Raw genomic sequence first — 11091 nt, forward strand, 5'->3', positions numbered from 1 at the left:
CTATCGATTGACATCGCTCAATAACCTCTACCACTTCTCAATTACTCACAACTGCTGCGGACATGATTTTGCTGACGCGGTCTACAGACGCGGCCTGCGAACGCGGTCTACGCGGTCTGCGGACAGAAATCTGTGGTGTTGGTCGAGAAGTCGACAGCGGCCGCGACATGTAGGGTCTGCAGGCGACAAGTCCTTCGGGCCCTTGTGGCGAGGGTCGGCAAACATCGAAAGTAGCAGAGGAAGCCGACTCTGTGTGTTGGTTTCCTTTAAATGTTGCAAAACTAGGTGAAAGCGGAGGAGTCAAGTGTCGAGGGCGGCTAGTGCAATCTATGAGCTGTCCTTGATTGCGCCACGCTGTATATGCAGTAGAGCTCATGATTTGAGAAGAGGTGCTGTTTTTTAATTTAATTTAAGAGAAAGATTAGACACCGAAGTCATTTTTGGTATGAAAACGTTAATTCGCTTTCGCTCTGAGTGTATTTTATTTAGAAAACTGTATGTCTGGAACAAAACGTCAGCTAAGAAAAATGCGAGAGGAACAAGAGCAAAAAAAATGTTTATACTAAGGAATGACCAAGCTAGCCCAACACGTTTTCCAACCAACTTTAACAGTCTAAACACGTTACATAATGTCCCTCCATCACGATTTCCCCAGTTAGTGAGGAGTGAGTTATATGTTCTGCTATGCTAACAAATACTCTTGACAGGAGACACATAAAGACCAAAACTTTCGCAGCACTGCAGCAGAATTAGTAGCTGCCCTGCTACCCCCCCCCCCCCCTCACACACACACACACCCTCGGATAGCAAGGAAAGAACTCGAATGCCGCAGCTTTCAAGCCGTGAATTTAATTGATGAAATTTCACGAACACTGAGCCTGACATCCAGAAACACGGCTCGCGACGAACAGTTCCCAAAATGACGCACTCTGCACAGGCACCATAGCCTAGTCCTCGTCGCTGCTGGAGTCGTCACCGGCATGAAAGGCGTCTTCAAGTAGTGTCCTCAGGCGGTCAATTTCTTCCTGAATGTTGCTCAGGTGTTGGTACAACGTATTTTTTACATCTCTTATTGCTGTCAGACTCTGTTCGATCTGTGTCGCAGCCGCTTCTTGTTGGTAGTTGAATGCATGGAAACGCAGGGATTCTAATTCTTCGATAATCCCGTTTAAAAACCCGATGTAGCGGATCGTGTCCCTGACCCTCACTCGAAGAGAAATTATGTAACATAAGAGCCACTCACTCCAACTTATCGGCTCGGTGTTTCGCAGGGAATCCATTCTTCGAAAGGTCTTTGTCTTTTTCTTTTGCTCGCTCTGATGTGATGTACACGTTCGCACAGGGTGTAGAAAGGCCAAACGCAACAAAATTATACACTCTTTCGGGTGAATGCCGAGAACAGAACTTAGCATTCGTTGTAGAACCAAGTGTGAGTAACCGCTAACAAAAAACGTCGTTCAGAATCCGGCAAGAGGTCGGCTGGGTCGACCACTGCTAAGAACAGAAAGTGACGTAAAAACGAGAGCAATGAAATCGCGCCATTCGCCGCGAAATCGACCTAAAGCTGGCGCCACCGTCGTTTCGATAGCCTGGATCGGCAGCCGGCGGCGCTCGCAGAAGCGAACAAATGCAGACGCGGTGTAGGTCTGGTTCCGAGTTAACGGAGGTTTTGTTGGCGATGGAAACGTGCCTTCTGCAATGCATTAGCAATTTACTGTTGAATGCGCTCTAATATTGCAGATAATTATCAGTCGATTTGGCCAACGCTGCAAAAGAAGCTCGGATTTTAGAAAAACAAGGCACGCAGCAAGCCGTCTTTAATATTTACTGTCGTCGTTTTGCACGCTTTTTACGTTGTACCTCCCTCCTATGGGCCAGATTTTTTTTGTGCATTTCTTGCCTAATGACGGTATTGTTTTTGTTATCGCATTCTAAACAGTGTGCGCCTGCCTTACATTAGTGTCAAACAGGCAAATTTAGTACCAAGCCAACGTAGATGCAACGCTCGTGCTCTGACCTTCAGTACTTCACATTTAATCGAGACCGTGGTTCGTTATGTGGTACTTGATTCGAGGATTAAGCTGGTTAAGTGTAGGACTGACAGCGTACTGCCCAGCGTGTGACCGTAGACTGAGTTCACATCAGCTCTGGATAGCCAGCCACTGCAGGCACAAGTATTCCTCAAAAATTAGATTATGCCGACAGTGTAAGAAACCTCGCTGCACAGTAAGAGCGCTGAGTGGAGTACATCGGACCCTGGATCCGTCCAGCACGTTGCGGAGGCGCTGGACTAGAGCTCGAAGAATAGTGACGCAGGGTTGGGCTTCGGGAGCGAGCCAGTCATTGAGGGAGGTAGGAAAAAGGAATTACCTTGTGCTAATCGTATGTGTACGAGATTCTTGGTTTGCGGGGCAATCCCAAAGAGTGTGTGAAAGACGTGAATGTTCCTGTAGTGGAGATACCTCCTAGAACACCAGTGGACTTGCACTAAAAACATAAGGACTAGGAAAGATGTGCAAGTTTCCACGTCTATCGTGCTTCGCGAGCGATTTGACTATGCTAATGCTTACGCATGTTGAGCCCAAACTTGACCGAACTAGCCCCTATGGCAGCAAGTATCGATCACTTTAACACATCACTCTAAACGGATGATTATCGCTTGTCGCTAACCACCGTCAAGAGGACAGCCAAATCAACACGTACAGCTGGTCAAAGCAGCTCCATGTCACTGCTCAACAGCGGCAAAAACAAAAAACAGCGTTACCATGTTTATCTACTACAGAGATGAACGCTGGTGGTGAGGAAGCAGCACTAGCACTACCACCACAGCAGACGAGATACCATAGAGGAAGGAACAAGATGCAATGCATACGAACCACCAAGATTGCACAAGCTGTACAACCTATGGCAACGATGCCAACGAGATATGCACATTTACAGGATTCGAGGCTACGGGGGCTACAGTGGCACTTAGCGGAACAAAATCATGCAGTGCGTCAGTTACGGTTTCGGTTTCAGTTCTACGGTTCTGCTATGTTTTTTCTACCCATCGGTGACCTACCTAAACGTTTTATCGGCAGCATTCGTGTTCGGTTACATACGCTAAAAAACTAAAACCAGAAGCGAAGCGAAAACAACAAACCATATATTTTTCAGTTTTTGTTTAACTATATATTACGCTTTGCAACGCATAAGAAAGCATATAACAGTTCTTTTTCAGTAGAGGTTTGATCCACGCAGATATTGTTACGAGAAGAAAACATATATAGAAACAGAGGTTCAAACAATTTGGTTATTATACGAGCATTTACGGATAGTGGAGGGTTTGCGGTATCCGCGATTACTCTAAGCACACCGTACTATAAGTGTTATAAGGTTACAAGTTGCAAACTGAAATTGTTGACAACCACATGCTGGAAACAAAATGAGTTGAAAAAACGCAGTAGCGGACATTACTAAATAGAACAACCTTAAAGATAAAAATAAAAAAAAATAAAAGAAAAACAACGCTTTCCCGAAGGCAATGATGGCACAATGATGATAATTGTAGAAAGCTTTTATTGGCCACTTCCAGATGGCGCCACAATCCGTACAACCTTGTCTTTTCCTTCAAATATACAAAATCCTACAGTTCTCTGGCATATTTTTAAGGAATAACAGCGCGGAGACAAAGGACAAGGAAGGTGTTGTCTTCTTCCTTGTCCTTTGTCTCCGCGCTGTTATTCCTTAAAAATATGTACCAACTAGCTCAACTTTCCGTGTTATTCTCTGGCATAATTTAATAAATAATTCACAGGAAGGGAAGGGCACAGTATCGGTCACACTTGTTTCTGGATACGCGAGCAGCAAGGAAAGGGAGAAAGTGGCAGGGAAAGTTGAAAGAGAGCAGGGGAAGCCATATTGGAGGGCTACGGAATAATGTCGACTACCTGGGATCTTTAACGTGCACTGACATCACACAGAACACGGACACATCTTCGTTTCGCCTCCATCGAAACACAGGGACACAGGCGCCAGCTGTAGGGATCAAACCCGGGTACTCCGGCATATAGTCAGCACAGAACACTGGCCAAAATATGTCATCAGATTAGGGTTGAGATGAAAAGACCTTGCCTCATATAGCACAGATCTAACACTTCAATATCAAGGAAAAGAGGCTTTATAATTTTAATTTTCCATTGTCAAAAGCGTAAACACAACTGAGGCGCTATCTAGCTCAGAAACCCTATTATTTTCAGTGTAACCCACGTGACTACATGTCAACAAAATGCCGCTGACTTTCGTAATTGCACGCTGGTCTTTTTTCTACTAGGAATGCTTGTCATAACTTATTATGTTTCGCGCTCACTCCAGTACGTTCTTAAAGAAAAACCACCCCTCATTTTATTCATTCATTCATTCATCCATAAATTTTTATTCATGAGGATGAATTGAGGCCTAGATGGGAAGGCGGTGAGTTAGGGGAGGTTGAGGGTGCCGGACTCCGACATGCAGTCTAGCAGGGCACTAAGCTTGCGCTTGGCGTCGGTATTGGGGGCTGTCCAGTCTTCGTAAGTCTGAATGTGGTGAGCGTATGTGTAACGGGTGCGGAGGCTCTGCGTGCCAGGACAGGTCCAGATCAAGTGCTGCAGGTCAACGGAGTCAGCAGGGCAGTTGGGGCAGCCGATCCTGGTTCGGCGCCATTGACTAAGGATGCCCGGTGTGTACGCTGCACTGGCTCGCGCCTTGTGAGTGCTAACGGGGTCAGGGCGGGAGAGGCGGGAAGGGATCGGAGGAGTAATATCGGGGACAAGGTCCTGCAAGAAACCCCTCCGTCATGTTAAAGGGCCACTGTCCAGGGAAGGCCCTTTTAAGCAAAGGAGCCCGGTGTTTCGATCAGGTACCGGAGATAGTCCGTGAAAAATGCTACAGTGATACGCGCGCTGCAAAGCATCGAAAATACAATTCAAAGCTCTCTCATGCTCTCCTTTGGGAAGCCAGCTTCCCCGTTTCCTGCGCTGGCCCGACGGGTCCCAGTAATGACGTACGTACCGCGAACGACGTCCATTGGTCCGTATCGCTGACTGACGGGAGAAGGATGGGTGTCTACCGCTCGCTGCGCGCTTTTCCCTCGCCACGGCCAGACTGAATCCAGCGGCGCGCGCTCCCTCGGCCGTTTTTTTTTCTTTTCTATTTTTTTTCGCGTTCGCAGAGTGTCACGCCCCACCTCCCACCAAACGCCGAGGAGGAAGGGGAATTTGTCTTGCGGAGGCTAGACGACCTCGGGCAGGAGAGTGAAAAACCTTTGCGAGGGAACGGAAGGAGAGAAGCATGACACAGAATCGGGTGATTGCGGTGGCTGTAACTGCGTTATTACTCTTTTCAAAAAAAAAAAAAAAAAATTGCGGCCTTGAGTTCTAGAGGCGAAGTCTCACAGTCACCGGGGAAGAAAATATTTTCGACCGGAGGGTGGACAGTGGGCCTTTAAGCCGCGTGATGACAAAGTTCGGTATGATAAGGGAAACAGGTCGCACAAAGAGGGGTATACCTTCTGGTTTCGCCACTAGATGGCGCAACAGTGTTTGAAATTCCGTGGATGAAACGAGGATAGGGCCCACTAAAGCTTTCGTGGACGAGACTTGCGTTTTTGTGCCGGAACAGCACTGAGTGTGACACTGAAAAGGAGGTTACTCCACGCAAAAAAAAAAAAAAAAAAAAAAAAATGTCTGATTACTGTCTGGCGAGTGAAGTTTATATTTGTTTCCGTTACGTCTTTTTTTGTCAACCTCCAGTCGTCATCGCGGTCGCTGCTCATGGTTTCCAGCATCGGACTACATAAAAAGGGGCGCATGCTCTGATCGAAAAATTGTCAATAAACGTTTCTTTAGCGTTTCTACCAAAACTGTTCTGGAATCGAACATTTTAGACATCAATCTTTCCATTGTGCCGAAAAAGATTTCGAGACAAATTCCAGTGCTCTGTTCCTTTAACCACTGCACCATCCCGGCACGACAAATCGGAGGTGAATTCAGTGTTCCTGTCGGGAAATGAGGCTATTCCACATGTCAGCTAAATACCTTTACCTCGGTTTCACCCTTTAATCGTCGCTCGAAAATCCTGCCGGAGAGCCAGTCATATGGGGGGCAACAGGCACTTGCTGGGTTGCGAGTCGTGGAAGGCTGTGCACATCAGGGTAGCGCGTACCGGTACTGACGTTTCAGAGGGGGGATAGTATTTTTGCAGGTCTTGGGTGTGCAGTCGTGAAGGATTTTTTTTTTTCGCGAAAGCATATCTCCGCTAAGTAGAGCCCGTCTTCGCGTGGACTTCAATTTGACCTGCATTTGACGTTCAAGGAGCACGAGGGAAAAGTGTTGGTATGCTTTGAGAAAGGTGTCAGATACTGTGCCTTTCCTTTCCTATAAACCAATGCACAATGACGGCGCGGGCTAGCCATCGACCTTCAATGAGAAAAAGAATAAAGTGTTGCTATAAATATACTGAGCATTCCTTTCTCAAAAACATCCGACTGCTAATAGTATAACCTTGCGGGCCACCTTGGTGTCAAACCACAATGTTACCTCGGCTCTTTTACCTTTGGATGACATTTGATCTTTCAAGCTGGATGAATGGAAGGAAGGGGAGGCTGCAGCGTGTCCCTAATCACGTGAGTGACGTCATGTAGCGCCATTGCGCGATGGAAGTAGCTATGACGTGAATAGGCAGGTGTCAGTGGGCTTGGCAGCACGGGCGCGACGACATCGCTTCACCGCACACCGATGTTTTTTGCGCAGCTACTTGCCCTGGCCATCTATTCCTGCGGAGCAGACAACTGCTCTATCGGAGGTTATCCTGTACTTGGAGCTTACCTGCTGAACGGCCTGGCTGGACCACAGCAATGCCATCTGGATTCCTTGACTTCCATGCATGGTTCAACATCCGCTCACCGGTTCCTTCTACCACAGCGATGCCCGGCTGCTAACATCCCTGCGGCCCCTTCCCTACTGCGCATCCTCAGGTCACAGCCATGCACTTCCGGATTGTCGCCTCTATGTCACAAGCCCTACATAAGAACCGCGACATCGTCACCGCTTTCAGTGGGCTTGGCAGCACGGGCGCGATGACATCGCCTCACCGCACACCTATGTTTTTTGCGCAGGTAACAAACTGTTTTTCCTTATTATCTAAGCGCACGCGCTACCGCGGTCTTTTAGTGCTGCCAAGCCCACATGCAGCGTATGTCATCGTTGGTAACCGTGCACGTGTCACTCAAGCACTTCTGCAACTGTCCGGAGATGTTATGTTAAACCCAGGACCCCCATTACTCGTGCCTCTGCTAGCGATGACCAATATGCTTTATTAGACGCCCTGAATGAACTGAAAACCGGGCAGGCAAAGCTATTAGATGACGTCCGAAATATTCGTGAAAAGGAATCGGAAAATGATAAAACGGTACAAGATATAAAAGAAAGATTAACCAAAATTGAAGAAGAATACCAATCCCTTACGATAATTAAAGCAGATGTAGAAAGTGCTCAGACGCTCGCAGAGGCAAACGCTTGTCAGAATGAGCTTTTAACTGCCCGACCAAACGACGCCGAAGATAAGGCGCGGAGAAACAACCTGGTGTTATACGGGGTGGACGATGAGTGCGATGAAAGTTGGTCGAGTTCTGAGGAAAAGGTAATCGCCTTCACCAAAGAACATTTGAAACTTTCTACTGAAGCGAGGGACATAGAGCGTGTCCATAGGCCTTGGCGCTTTGCCCCAAATAAAACCAGACCAATTATAGTGAAGTTTGCCCATTTTAAGGACAAACAAACGCTACTTGCGATTACCAGAGAAAAGAAGCATCCTAATATTAATGTAGCCCAAGACTTTTCTCCAGCCACCCGCTTAGCCCGGAAAAACTTGATCGAATTCCAAAAGAAGCAAAGCTTTCGCAGTACTCTTCGCTACAACAGACTAGATGCCGGAAAGGACACATACGTTTACGATCCGGTCAGTAAACAAGTTGTTCTTCGTTCTCCATAGCAATTGGCGCACCATGACGACCAAATGAAATCCATCTCCATCCTTTCCACTAACATAAGGAGCGTGCTGCCGAAACGTGATATCTTTGCTAACCTTATTGATCCATCAGATTCTAATGTCATAGCACTAACTGAGACATGGCTGCATTCATCTATATATGATTCATAAATTTTTCCCTCCCAACCTGACTTCCACGTTTTTCGTGCCAACCGCGACAGCAGACGGGGCGGCGGTGTTCTTATTGCTACTCATCCTGATTTGAATTGCCACCGAATAACTATTCATAATTCTTTAGAAATCGTGTTCGTTTGCTGCAGAGCTGCACACCCCCCATATCATCCTTGGCGCATGCTATCGCCCACCTGATCACGACAGCTCGTTCGTGTCCCAATTCCATGACGCCCTTCACTCTGTACGATCCTTGTATCCGCATTCCCCAATGGTTATATTCGGCGATTCTAACTTCCCTGGTAATACTTGGCCTGACCATTTCACCCTCACCATTTCGAAGGATAATACTGAAAGCGACTTTATTAACACGTGCCTAACATTTTCGCTATCCCAGATCGTTGACTCAGCAACTAGGCATTCCCGTCATTCAGCTAACATCCTGGATCTCGTGCTTAAAAAAAATCCCGATAGAGTTACTCCTCTCGCATACCTAGACGAAGTTAGCTATCATAAAGTAATCCATAGAATATTCCTAACCAAACTTAACCGGGCAGCCAAAACCAATAAGAAACTCACATTATACGACAAAGGTAACTATCGAGATTTCAATGAAGAACTAACAAGGTTTGGGAATTTCTCTCTGTTGATTTTTATGAGCGATCTGTAGAGCAAAACTGCTCAATGTTTAAATCTAAAATGCATGAACTAATGAATACCTATATTCCAACCATAAGCATTAGCGAGCGTAGTTCCTCCCGTCGGTTTAATTCTACACTCAGGCGTCTTAAAAACAAGAAGAATCGTCAGTTCCGTGCAGCCAAACACACCAACAGTCCACAAGCATGGCAGATATACTGAGATACATCCAAACTATATAACTCAGAGGTTACTCAATCTAAACGCTCTTTTTATGAATGCACCTTGCCTAACTTAGCACTAATCCAAAGCAATTCTGGAAGGCAATTAATCCCAAAGATAACGATAAGCCTTTATCATTAATGGATAAGGAAGGACAGCCTGTCCCTAATGACAAGGTAGCGGAAATACTCAATCTAACCTTTTACTCCGTTTTCACAAGAGAGCCAGGCGATAACCTTCCACTTGTTTCCTCGTATAATCATCACATCATGCCAGATATCAACCTTTGCATCCCATGGAATCTTGAAACTAATCGAATCTTTAAAATTGACGTCATCAGCTGGCATCGATGGCATCAATGCTAAAGTGCTCAAAAACACAAATGAAATCACCAGTATTATTTTGTCCCATATTTTTCAGCAGTCATTGTCATCCAGCATCGTCCCTTTTGATTGGAAAGTGGGTAAGATTGTTCCAGTTCCTAAGCCAGGTTCTACTAACTACCGACCCATATCACTAACCAGCGTCTGTTCGAAAATAATGGAACACATTATGTACTCGCATATCACAAGTTTTCTTACATCTGTCAAGTTCTTTCACCCTAACCAGCACGGATTTCAAAAAGGACTTTCATGCGAAACCCAACTCGCACTATTTCTTCACGATATAAGTATTAACGTAGACCTTAACATACCAGTTGACGCCCTCTTCATCGACTTCGAGAAGGCTTTTGACAAAGTCCCTCACAAACGGTTACTACTGAAACTTTCGCAACTAAACCTTAACCCGCTCGTCTTCACCTGGATTCAGGCTTTTCTCACTAACCGTCAGCAATTTCTAGAGGCCACCACACAACTTCTACGCTAACGTACTCTCCGGTGTGCCGCAAGGCACAGTCCTCGGCACTCTCCTTTTCTTAATTTACATCAATGACTTACCTAAAAATATTTCATCAAAAATTCGCTTATTTGCGGACGATTGTGTGATTTACCGTTCTATTAACAGCTAGCTCTGCAGATAGCTATATTCTTCAGTCCTATTTACAAATTTTAGAAGAGTGGTGTCGTAGATGGCTCATGGTCTTAAACACTAACAAAACTGCGCTTGTTTCTTTCCACAGACGACAAAATTACCCTACCCCAAATTATCTTCTGAACGGTTCCAGCATCTCATCCCTCAACTGCATTAAATATCTTGGAGTTGATATCTCGGGTACTCTTAATTGGTCCACACACATTGAGCGCATAATTACCAATGCTGATGGAACTCTCGGCTATCTTCGTCGTAATTTACGCCTGGCTTCACCAGCGGTTAAATTACTGGCTTATAAAACATTAATTCGGCCAAAATTAGAGTATGCATCTGCCATCTGGGACACCGCTCAACTTAACTAAATCCATCGAACTTGCTCAAAACCGCACCGTTCGATTCATCTACTCAAATTACTTGTACTCCACCAATGTTACTTGTCTAAAAAATAATGCATGCCTACCTAACCTCCAACAACGCCGTATTGTTGCAAGACTTTGTTTGTACTATAAAATGTTTCACAATTTTCCTTATAACTGTCCTATTTAGCCTGCTCATCGTTCTTCAGCCCGCACAAGCCACCATAAGGCCGTTTACCCTCCACCTGCTTGCACCGTCACCCATCTTCACTCCTTCTTTGTTCAAACAGCTCGTGACTGGAACAATCTTCCCTCAAGTGCCATCCTTCATACAAGCCCGGACCATTTCAAGAAAGCTATGGAGACATTGTTTTATTAGCACCAGGTTGCTTGCCCACCCCTCATGTAAAGCCCTCACCCAAGGGCCCCTGAGGTATCTGAAATAAATAAATAAATAAATAAATAAATAAATAAATAAATAAATAAATAAATAAATAAATAAATAAATAAATAAATAAATAAATAAATAAATAAATAAATAAATAAATAAATAAATAAATAAATAAATAAATAAATAAATAAATAAGAAGTAGGAACGAGGAACAAATGCGCCTCGACTCGGAGCCAGCCAGTGGTGATGATGTTATGATGCTGCACTTAGCGG

This window comes from Amblyomma maculatum, chromosome 7 (assembly GCF_055883805.1).
Source record: "Amblyomma maculatum isolate TAMU_Amacu chromosome 7, ASM5588380v1, whole genome shotgun sequence".
NCBI classification, from domain to species: Eukaryota; Metazoa; Arthropoda; class Arachnida; order Ixodida; family Ixodidae; genus Amblyomma; species Amblyomma maculatum.